The following is a 12902-nucleotide window of genomic DNA, read 5'->3' on the forward strand; positions in this document are numbered from 1 at the left end:
ATTTCTTAAACTTAAAACTTAAAAAATGTACACGGAAAACCGATTCATCACAATTTTAACTAAAAAATTAGTTGAGTTTTTGGTTTCGTCCACGGAAAACCGATTCATCACAGTTTTAACTAAAAAATTAGTTGAGTTTTTGGTTTCGTCTAGTTAATATTTGGGCGAACTAAATTTTTGTTGAAAACAATAATCCAACGTTGTTGGTTTGATGCTGTCAGTTTCAGTCTGGACACGAACGTTTCAGCCTAGCACAAAACTTAAAAAGCCTACCTGAGCTAAAGCTTGAAACGCTTGTCTCAGCTTGTATCGCTTGTTTTAGTCCAGACACAATTACATATGCCGTTACACTACCTTTACATCCAAGACACAAACGAGTGGAATTCAACTAATTTCATTGTTGAATTAAACTACTTCATCGTAAAATACAACATAGGATATTTCAAACGCTTTGTTTCACCGACCGACGGATGAAGGTATGAAATTAAATTGTTGAAATACTCCGTATGCCAGTAATTCACACGTGAATATAATATAGAGTTATGTTACTCATAATGTTATCTTTTTATAAACTGCACTCTTAAATGAGACGAAATTACACATAGATTTTTGCAATTAGCGGAGGCATGTAGACACTATTTGCTGGTACATAAACCTAACGTGTGTATTTATAAGAAAATTATTGATCCACATTTCATAACTATAAGGTACATAAAACCCAACCCAGGGACAACTTGACAGATAGTGCTTGTTTCATATATGCACCACCGTTTTGATGGTGGCGCTGATATGCCTTCTCTGTACGAGTACCACGAACAACGAAACGAAAAAGCTTCAAGAGAAAAGCGTGTTTCGTTACGTGTGTTATGAATGCCGTCAATGCGGCTATTCAAAATGTGGATACAGAAAACTATTATTAGAGAATAAATTTATCCCTAATTGGAAACCGCCAGCAATGTTACATAAATCTTACTATAAATTTGGCTGGAAGTCGTTGTTTTTTGCAATCGGCTCACCTCCTTCCTAACAATGTTTTAGTTTTCTTGTTGTGTGAAGTTTGTAGTTAGGTAAATCATTGGTGCTTTTTTCTCGAAAAATATAAATGAAAAACATTTTGGCCAATGAAAGCACATCACCAAGCTTAACAATTCGCGAGCCTACGACACCTTCTTTCAAGTTCATTGAGAACGTCAAGAATTCTAGTATTCTGATCGGGAAAATAAACAATATATGTAGGATTTTCTACCTATTTAGCAAAATGAGTTTTAAATAGAATTTGTGTGCTTTTATCAGAATTCTGGCAGCAAATCGGTAGTGCTCGGTTTCAGCAAGAATGCTGCCAGAAATATACAATTTTGTTCGACTCCTGTCAGAGTTTTGTTCAACTTTTGCAATTATTCTGTCCGGTGTAGATTGCAATGGTTTTGGTACGGATCCCTTCAGAATTATTCTGGCTATTGGGTCATTAATCTATATACAGTTTTCCATTCCATTCGATAAATTTTAGGTACATAATCCAACATCATTTAAAAAAAAATTCGTTATAATACGTAAAAACGATTTTTTTTTGTTTTTAAAATAAATCTTACATAAGCTTGGCAACCATACATAGGACAATATCTGACCTATCAAGACAACACCCAATATGAAAAAAACTATATTCATTGTACAATTTTTGATAGGGATGCTCACCACTGTTCCACACGGTAAAAAAAACTTTACCCATTTTATGTATTCAAATTGCCCATTTTCGGAAGTTATTCGAGCTGTCAAAAAATGGGTATTTTTTTGTTTCTAACAATGAGTACTTTTTATCCATTTCACAACTACTCGATGAGGTAATGCCAATGGGTATATTGATCTTGATAATGGGTGAAAAATCCTTAAGCATTATTTCAAGCGCGTTAACCTGCAAACTAAGGATCGTAAACTAACGGAACATTTCGGCAATGCTCCGAAAACAACGTCTGTTTAGACTACTGAGGATGTTGAAAATATGCGCCAGTTCGGCATTTTTAGAGCAGCCAAAAGATCCAGCCATCAAAAATATATCCAGTTGGCGGTTTTATTTTGTTAAGTAGTTTTAGAATAGGATTTCTATCTAGATTTCTATAGTTTTAAAAGGAAACAATAATGTGAAATGAATGTTATTTTATGCTTTTTTTAAATTCAGAAATAATTCTATTGACAGTTTTTTTTGCATTCTGGGGCGAATTTCATGAATGGGTATTTTTTACGCATTTTGTTGTAACAGTTCTGCGAAAAATAATGGGTGAAACATACCCAGGTTGACGTACAAGGTATGTACTCATTTATGGGTACAAACGCTTTACCCATTTAATGGGTTATTCCACTTTTATTGAAAATGAGTAGTTTTCTACGCATTAATGGGTACTTGATTTTATGAGTGTGGTGTTTATGTCAAATTAAAATAACCCTGCGGGAAAACCGGGACAACATGTGTTCATTTTTTCTGACAGGGCATCAGTTGTCGTGAAATTCGAAATGTCAAATTCTTCTGATAGTGTCAAATCCAGACTGTCAACATAAATTTAAATTTTATTTTCACGTTTCCTGCGTTGGAAAAATACATTGTTGCAATCACGAAAATCAGCTCTATCGATGTATGTAATAAAAAGAGTTTTTTTTCTCATTTAATTACCCAATTTATTCCAGTCTGAAAGAAACCTAACGGAACGGCATCTACCGGAGGATTTCATGCCTGGGGAAATGTTGATTCGATCCGGAAGATTTTCGGGAATAGGGATCTTTAGTTTGGGAAAATTGTGTCAGTTTTTCATATGTATTGATAGCGGGTGTCCTTACGAGTACACTCATATCATTCTTTAAGCTTAATTATTATTTTCTGATTTTTAAATTTAAAAAAACCAAATTAAATTCCACCAACAAACTGACAGTTGTTCTGCTAAATGACATATCTGCAAATATCTCATTCGCCTCATTGTTAACCGGGACAGCACTCCACACAGCATGATCTGGTACTTTTGCAATCCGCTAGCAGGCTGCCATCCCAAGTTTCATATGCAAACTAAGGTAGGTCTGATAACGCAACCTATAGAATCGTGCAAGTCGCATAGGTTTGGATGTGTTATTGTCCTAAATGGAAACAAACTAAAAAATGTTTTTTTCAATAGTTTCGGGCCTGAAAATTGAAAAAGGACTGAGATATTACCTCACGGTACTATTCTGCATCAGGATGTTGCTTAACCCGCACACCCCTAAAGATCCCTATTCCAATATAAGTGGAAGTGGCTTGATTTTGAATGTCATCTTATTGTATTTCCGAAAATCGAATTTATTTTATTTTGGATTTTTAAATTTCAAAATGGAATCTGTGTTTCTGTTTAAGTATAGTGGAATGAGAACAGCTTCTAATTTGAACAGCGAAATAAATTTGATGAAATGCTGAAATTGTTTATTTTTTACAGATATGGAAAATAACATAAGGGTTGCGTCTTTTTCACATTTTGCTCCATTCGAGCCGCCATGACATCACCAAATCACCACAAAACTTACTTATGAGTTCAACATATGGGAGCTGTCAAGTTGTCCCCGGAAAAACGAGTTTAAAGTTTGAATCGCAGCATCCTTTACATTATGATTGGAAAATAATTTTTGCCATAATTCTTGTTTATTGTTACATATTTCAAATTCGGCAAAAGTCGAATGTAGCTGACGATATTCTTTATCCAGTCCTATCAATATATCATTTTTTGATGTTTTGCGACTTAGTCCGGTCTGACTTAACACCGACCAACTTATGTGTGTGCATATATAGTTTATACAGTTGACACATAGAAGGAATGTTCGCGCGTGATTTCTTCTTCATATGGATTTTAAGTGGTTTGAAGCAAATAGAATTAACGTTTGGATTTTATCAGTGTAGTTTTCCGTGTTATGTTTTTAACTGATTCGCTCTAGAATACCTATCTTTCAATTTCATTGCTTTCGTTTCTCTTAGTCTTAAATTTTCCGAAAACAGCCCACTAAATCGATACAATAATCGAAATATTTACTCTCTTCACGGAAATGGTCGGACAAAATATTCATTTTGTTGAGTAGTCGTTGACCGGGTTGTCAAACATCAATTGAGTTATTTGATGCCAACGAAACGTGCACATATGTTATGTGTTTGGATATATACGTGAATTAATCTATATGAAATGAAAAAAAACAGCGTTATATTTTACGAATACTTCAAACATTTTACATCGTTTGTCATCATATTAAAAGTACCCGGGGGAACCCGGGGCTATTAAGAGATTGGGGGTAATTCGGACCCCCTCGATTTCTCAGAAAATTGCAGGAATTTCTGAATATCGTACATATTCGTGGAACCGCTATTCTGAAACATTAATTTTGAAAGCTGAATTTGATTCTTTGTTCTTTGTAGAAAGGAGATACAACATGTTTCGTTAATTTGCCATTCTCAAATCAAAAATCATTTAAAATGAAAAACAGTGATTAAATCAACAAATAAAAGTGAAAAAATAAATGGTAAGTGTTTTGGAAAGCTTGAGGCTCCTATTTTATGGAATAATTTTTGTTTGGGTGAAAACACAGATATTTTCGGGACGCTCACCACTTTTGTGCGAAATAAGCGTACGGGGCTATTCGGACCCCCTATTCCGTCAACCACCGTTCAGCGGCTTTCGGCTGCGCACACCATTGCACATGCCACAGCGAAGAAAATACACGGGCCGCCAATCGACAGCTGTGACTTACCAGATTAAGTTTTTGTAATGCAATTTATTTATTTTTTGCTTCTTAAGGAGTGTCTCTTATAAATATTTCATAGGTAAACATAATTCCATTGTAAAAAAGTAAAGAAAAATGACGGTCTGAATTGCCCCGTCGGGAGGTCCGAATTACCCCTACATTGTAAAAGGATGGAAAAATATAGAGGTTTGCAAATCATGCAAATGTAGCTGTGGTTTCAAACTAGCAATTAGGACCTTTAACCAGTAAACTTTTTCACATCTATCTACCGAAAAGGGCGATTTGCTTAAGAATAACCCCGGGTTCCCCTATGTACAGTTTTTCCGCACATATATGAAAGCAAAAAAAAACTACTCGGACAGTGCGAAACCATGCATAGGATATGCATTTATTTAAAAAAAATTATTGCGTATTTAAACAAATATCTTATTTTATGGAATAATTTTTGTTTGGGTGAAAACAGATATTTTCGGGACGCTCACCACTTTTACGCGAAATAAGCGTACGGGGCTATTCGGACTCCCTATTCCGTCAACCACAGTTCAGCGGCTTGCCGCTGCGCACACCATTGCGCACGCCACAGCAAAGAAAATACACGCTTCTTAAGGAGAGTCTCTTATAAATATTTCATAGGTAAACATAATTCCATCGTAAAAAAATTAAAGAAAAATGACGGTCTGAATTGCCCCGTAGGGAGGTCCGAATTACCCCTACTTTGTAAAAGGATGGAAAAATATAGAGGTTTGCAAATCATTGCCTAGCGCTGCCACTGAGTGGCGCAAATGAACCTTTTATGGCACCAAAATGTAGCTGAGGTTTCAAACTAACAATTAGGACCTTTAACCAGTAAACTTTTTCAAATCTATCCACCGAAAAGGGCGATTTGCTTAAGTAGGTCCGAATAGCCCCGGGTTCCCCTATGTACATTTTTTCCGCACATATATGAAAGCAAAAAAGAACTACTCAGACAGTGCGAAACCATGCATAGGATATGCATTTTCGTTGAGTCGATAAGGTTCAACTTCGAGTTAAATTACAATATATTTCTTTCGTTTTGTTTAAATGACTTAAAATTAGCGAATATTTTAGTCACGCTACGATTTTCGCTTTACTATTTCAATCAATGCATGCCGTTTTAAACAGCCAGTACGGTGCCAGGGGCCATGTATAAATGACGTAGCACTTTAGGGGGTAGAGGGGTGTAGTAAATTTGTGGCGATGGGTGGCGAGGGGGAATACTGCGACGAAATGCTACGAGAGGGAGGGGGGTTCGAAATTCGCCGAAAAAAGCTACGTCATTTGTGTGGGGCCGTAGGTTTACGATATGGGTCGAGCTAACTCAACATTTTCGATATGCACAAATTTTAATCTTTTATGCGGAACGAGTGTAAAAACACCGTATTTCAAGGTGTTTAACGAAGCTCAAAACAATCGGCTCTCGTGTCGTAAAAAGCTACGCGGTATCATCGCAACGGCATACTAACTAGCACTGACAATGTGTGCCGTAACTCTCCAGTTGTGGTGTACAAAGCAGTACACAGCGCACTGCATAATTTAAATATATCTGTCGGCTGCTGCTATCGTCTTCGCTCCGACGTTCGAACAGAGAATGAGCTCGCCCGAGCAATGCTGAAAGTTATATATCCGACGATGACGTCATCAATACAGCCAATCAGAGCCATGGAAAGGAGACATGACGAGCGCTTGGCCGCTGGATGCCTAGACCTGTCGACGTCCCACCCCCTGCGTTAGCAGTGATCAAATGCAGCACTCATCGCAGCGCATTGTCAACATGCCTGATTACGACTGCTGTTCTTTATGGCCCGACGGGAGAATGAACTCGCTCGAGGAATTCTTTAAATAGTCGAGGATGACGTCATTCATATAAGTGTAGTGTGCTGGGTGCTCAAATCTGTCGTACGAGACGCTACCCAGTGAGCAAATTTTCTGGCAGAGACCGCTCTGCTAGATTTCTGTAAGTCTTGGTTGGGCAGCCCTGTCAGATTTCTGCGCGTATCCTGTCGGGTTAGTTGAGCTAGGGCGAACTCGGTTTCGCTCGCGTTTTCTGGCAAATTTTGATAGGAACCGAGCTAAACCCTGGCATAACTCGGACATAAACTGTGCAAAGATCCTGGCAATACCTACCTGGTAGAATTTAGCACGAATCTAGCAAAACATCTGACAAAGATGTGGCAGGAAGCGTGCAAAGATCTTGGCCGTACATTTCTGGCTCGATTCTGGATAAAAGTGAACAGCATCGTTTGGTTTAACCGCTTCTGCCAGAAACTGTTGTTGCATTTGAGCGAATTCGTTGCCAGAATTCTCGCACAAATCGAGCAAAATGCTCGCAGAAACTCTGCCAGCATCAATTTCGCTTTGCTCAACTTTTGCTAACTTTCTGCTTGCCACGATAACCGGGTATACACAGAAAAAAAATGTTGGTGAAAATAAGAGTTTTTCGCTCTTAGCAAAAAACAACCAACGTATACTCTTAGTTTACAAATAAAACTTTTGTTTTGAGTACTATTCCTCATTTGCTTAAAAGGAAAACTTTTACTTTGATTATTATTCTTGATTAATTTAAAAGTTTTACTTTCAACCTAATAGTTGGCGTTGGTTGTTTTTTGCTAAGAGCGGAACACTCTTACTTTTACCAATATTTTTTTTCTGTGTGTAGGCACAATGCAGGTGCGCAGATTTATCTGTGTTTCACAGATTTTCAATATGCTGCACAGATTGCAAAAACTGCCACAGTTTTCTGTTTTAAAGCACAAATTTTCACAGCTTTCTTCTAGAATGCACAGATTAGCTCAGATTTCGCATTTTTTTTTACCTTGCGCTTAATTTTTGACTCGCGCAAAAACCAAAAAAAGGTTACCACATCTTGTTTTCAGCCAAATTTTTACGTTTTCCGTGACACAGATAGACACAGATTTTTAAATGGGCCGCGCGCAGATTTTTCAAAATATCACCTGGCACGATGTTATTTGTCTGGAAAAAGAGCAACAACTGATTCAAACAGGCACGCGGCACATTTAATTATAACTTTTCGTGTTCGTTTGAGTCACTAAGGTGTTCCCTATTGACGGCTCTGCCGGGGATAGATTGACTGATGTATGGGAGTTTTCAGGTTTTCCGAGATCTATTCATTTTTTGCTTGTTTTTCAATAGTGTGTTATTGAAATACAAAAACACTATAGCAATAAAACATAATTTCAGTTAATTCCGAATTGTTTGGTGATAACTAGACGGAAATCCGTCCATAAATAACAAAGTTATTAGCGTTCAACATAGTGACGCAAAAACGTGACATCGTTTGATATTAGATTTTGGAATGACACCCTGCCCCAGATAGTGCAGTAATTTTCAATGTCAATATAAAGGCCATTTTGTTTAGTAGGTCCGTTGTGACTGTGTGACTGAATTGACAAGAGATTTTAAAATGGCCGACATACTTATGCCTCCAGTTGTGATAGATGGGTATTAGGGTGGCACGAGGATGTATGAAAAAAATTGAATACCGCAGAACCAAGTTAGAAAAATTCGTAATTCTTCAACGAACTCCTACGCCAAATCTGAATCAAATCTGTTGGAGCATGTTTTAGCACAAATGATTCTAAGTTTGTATGGAGTTTACTATGAGAAAATAATACATTTTCATTAAATTCATAAATATGCCGCCAGGTGCACCTGAAAAATATATTGTATGCTACATTCTATAGATTCAGTTAAGTAGAACAATTTCTTCTAAAGACAGTTCATAGCTATGACAACTGGTTCATAAGTTATTGCAAAATTAAACTTTCGTTGTCCTGAAGGTTATGAAAATTGTACTGTCTCTGGCTACCCGGTGATCTGAATCTTCAATCAAGTGAACCTTGGCGTATTTGTTGTGATCACCAGTTTTACCGTTGGTGCAAAGCGGAAATATAGTCCAGATGGTATCGTCCGAAACATGTGATCTAAAAGACTTGGGATCGAATATTGTAATATAATTATTTTTATGTATTTTTTTTACAATAATATACATTGAGCAAATTAAAATTGAAACGAGCCAGAAGCGGGCAAGATTCCCGTTATTTTGAAGCTCAACCGATGTTCACCACATCCCTGTGAAGCTGGAACTGGAACTGCTATAGAGTGCCCCGTAAACTTAAGGTTAATTGAGTAAGCCGGGCAATATCTGCCACTATACGTCAGCAAGAGTGTCTCCGGCCATGAAGCACGATTTGATTTTAACCAAAACTTAACGAATCATCCAGGGATTAAGATTGGAGTAGCTTCGTTAATATAACGTTAGAACATAAATTTACTAAAATAAAACAACACTTAGAAATTACGGTTACGATCTCCCTTATTACTTCATTTGAAACTAACAATTCTACATAATAATGTTCCCGCTTTACAGGCAGCAAAAAAATTAAATATTAAAATTAAGAACCGAACTCATGTCCTTCAGACTGTCTATTTATGACGCTCGCATCTGAACTATAAAACCGCGTATGTTGATAGCTGCCTAATTCGGCATATGACTAGCATATCACGGTTAACTTGATTGAAGTATCAGCCAGAGTATCCAGATAAATTCAATTTTCACCAACGATGTAGACAATTAAGCACAGTATAAAGGATAACTTTTGAACCAGAAATCACAGCCTATTACACTCTTCGGGGAAGTTGTACACGGTACTCGTATCTACCGAAATTAACATAGCATATATTTTTAGAATACATAGGAACGTGTCTACGAAATATTAAATGATGTGGATCGTTTATCCATGTTAAATCACATACAAACTTTAAACCACTTGTGCTAAAATATAGTGCAACCTATCAAGTCAACATTTTGCATGGTTGAATGAGGTCGTATAGCGAGTAGTTTTAAATCGGTTCTACTGAATTCTAAAATTTGTGCCACCCTAATGGGTATGGCGGTAGTTGTTTTTTATTCAATTCGTTTGTTTGATAAGGCACGTTTGCGTTAGCTTAAAGGTGCCAATTTTGTTTTGTTTTACATTTTATTTAAAACACTGAGAACTGACATACAAGTAAAGTTTTCAACTTGTGTAAGAAATAAAACTGTCGCTTTAAAATGACAACAGCAAGTAGCAACTTGCCACTGGCCGGCGCTTCGATCGACCAGCAATCGCTATTGAGATATCTGACGTTTAGGGACATTATACAAGCGAGCCACAACATAACTCCTACGCCGACATGAGCAAATATAAAAATACTTTTTTCAATACACTAACCTTGCCGGTGCACCACGAAACTGCTACTTGAGGAAGCTACAACATTTTCCTATATAATCAAGCCAAGTTTTTGACGGAATTCCATCTGTAGCTCTTATTTTGTGCGAAAATATCACCCCTCTTCACTTGGGATTTCTTTTCGAAACACTCTTATTTTTCTTCTTCTCATTTTTAGTGCAGTTTTTCAAATGCACTTTAATCACGCATCACTGCACAAAACACCCGCGAAACTTTAATCTAAACTTTACTAACAAAACTTCAAATTTTCTGCCAATGTGCAGATGACCGAAGAAAAATGTCCGAAAACTATCATTTGTGCGTTTGAATTTTCACTTCAAATTCCATTTTTTTCTCAATGTAAACAAACGCGTCGGTGCCTAGCAATCAGCGTGCGTTCCTGGCTTCCACATATCTTCACCTTAATATACGCACACTGAGATCTCGCATTTTTATACTACCGCCCTCCCCTTAAGCCCAGAAGCGGTTTGTTTTCCTCCCAATTCAAACGTCAAAACGGCAAAATCCCACCGCAGGTGGATAAGTCTATATTAAATTTGCAAAAGGGCGAATAAGATTTGTAAACAAACTTTTATTTTGATGGTTTTTCTTAATTTACTATAATTTCAAAGCAGAAAACAATTGAAATTACTTTTGCGAAGAGTAAAAATTTACATTAACGCATATTTTTCATGAAATTCCACCCTGCAGCGGACTAATGAGCGAAACAAGTTTGTTTACAAAAAACTCTTCGCCCTTTTGACTTAGTCAATACGGGACTTGTGTGCAAACTTGAATACAGTGGTGACTCATGCATGCAAACCTGTATGCGACGGTAATTTTCGACGTATTTTTATTTAAATTTAAATTACACAGATTTTTCGAGAAAGTTTGTTCTAGCTTATATGTCTGTTTTCTGTGCTTAATTCTGATACCTTTTTGTTTGTTCACCCGCCGTCATGCGGGGACTGGCTGAAGTCATATTTATATTACATAAAAATGATTATGTAAAACTCAAATGGCGCGGCGATTTTTTTTAAATGTTTCATCTTGGAATTATTTCAGCACATGTTAAAATTAAATTATCTAGATATTGATGACGTTTGTCACCTACCTAAAATTCTAAAATACGTTAGATGAAAATCATTGATTTTTGGCAAATACTTAAAGTCAATGTAAGTTTGATAAATAAGCGAAAGTAATTTCTTTTATAATATGTCAATGAAGTCAAAGAATGCAAATACAAAGTGCATATTTAAATTTTTTTAACCCATTATAACCCAGCTATGTTAAAACTTTTGGTAATTTATAAAATACTTCGTGAGCCCTCATATTATGCCGAATTAAGTATGGGAAAAATAAAATATCCACTTTGAGACGTTTTGTTGCGAAAAAAACTAACGTATGAAATTTCATTCGCTGGGCTGATAGGGTATCAAAAAATCATTACATAGAAAATTCGGCTAAAATCTTTATATTCAGCATAAAATTGAATAATATCTTCAACCTTGCGAGATCATTCATTTAGCAACTTTTTTGAATGATTTTAACACTTCCCTCCTCTCTCGTACCGTTTCGTCTCATAATTGGTTCGTTGCATCAAACCATCTTTCCCTCAAACTTTGTAATTATTTTAAGAAAAAGAACATTTTCTTACGAGAATTTACATAAAAAATATTCTGGGTGGAACCAGGTATGATTTGCTACGTATTAAGCATTTGTTAGCCTTAAATGCACTGATTCAACGTTAAAATCAGCGAGAAAGTGGTGAATCCCCTACTGATCCAAAAGAGGAAATAATTTTGCCTAACGAAAAAAGATATCGGTTCAGCCTAGCGTATGAAATTTCATACTTTGAACTACCATTTTTTCGCAATCAGTCACATCTTTCACATCTCTCATTGCCATTCGTTTACAATCCGAAACAAGAATTAGTAATTTAGAAGAGAAAATTAATAATATGTATTGTTCATATTTTGGTTTGAATTTTGTCCAACTTTGACATTCGAAAACACAATGGAATTTAAAAAAAAATTATTGAGCATACACATTATAAACTATAGGGTATTAATTAACGTTCACAGAAGACCAGAAATTTGAAAACGCCTTTATTGTATAACAAGTATGATCGTAAAATGTATTGTTTTTGCGTATGAAATTTCATACGCTAGGACATAATGGGTTAAAGCGTTCAAAAAATTTTCTTACGTCAAGATCGTATAATTTCTAAACCATCAACCACAGAGAACAGACATCCATGATCGAACAAAAATATTTGAAAAACGTGTGTAAACATTTGAATTAATATACGATAAACACTAGCGCCGCCACACCAACCTATCCCAACTATCTGTCAAATCCATTCCGGAACCGGTTCGAAATCCTGAATGGATTCAGTATGCAATCTTGCTCAAAGAAAACAACCGATTCCGACTCTATCGGTTGATGCATTTGAGCTGGAATTTATGCTGGAAGTCCGAACCGGTTCCGGACTAGTTTGACTGAGTAGAGGAATAGCCGCTGTCAATTCCGTCGAACTCAGCCACGAAAAACATGACGACAGTAGCGCACCTGGTTTGGATATCCCAACTACCTTCGAAACCGTTAGAGATTTTACACAAAATGAACGCTGAAGATGGACGTCTGTTCTCTGTGCATCAACTATGAAGATTCAACAACCTCGAAGAAGCTATTCAACATAAAAATCGCTTCTTTGGATATAATAATGTTGGTGATTAAATCTCCTAGAAGTAATTATGAAGAAAAAATTATTCAAAAATAGTAAGGGACTTGGTGTCTTCAGCAAAGCTGTTGATAATGCCATTTTAAACAATTTTATTGGAAATATGAAGGCTACACAAATAAAATATATCGCGATATAAAACGATATTTAGGAATTTTCCTCAAACCAGT

The sequence above is a fragment of the Topomyia yanbarensis genome, chromosome 2 (assembly GCF_030247195.1).
Source record: "Topomyia yanbarensis strain Yona2022 chromosome 2, ASM3024719v1, whole genome shotgun sequence".
Taxonomy (NCBI): Eukaryota; Metazoa; Arthropoda; class Insecta; order Diptera; family Culicidae; genus Topomyia; species Topomyia yanbarensis.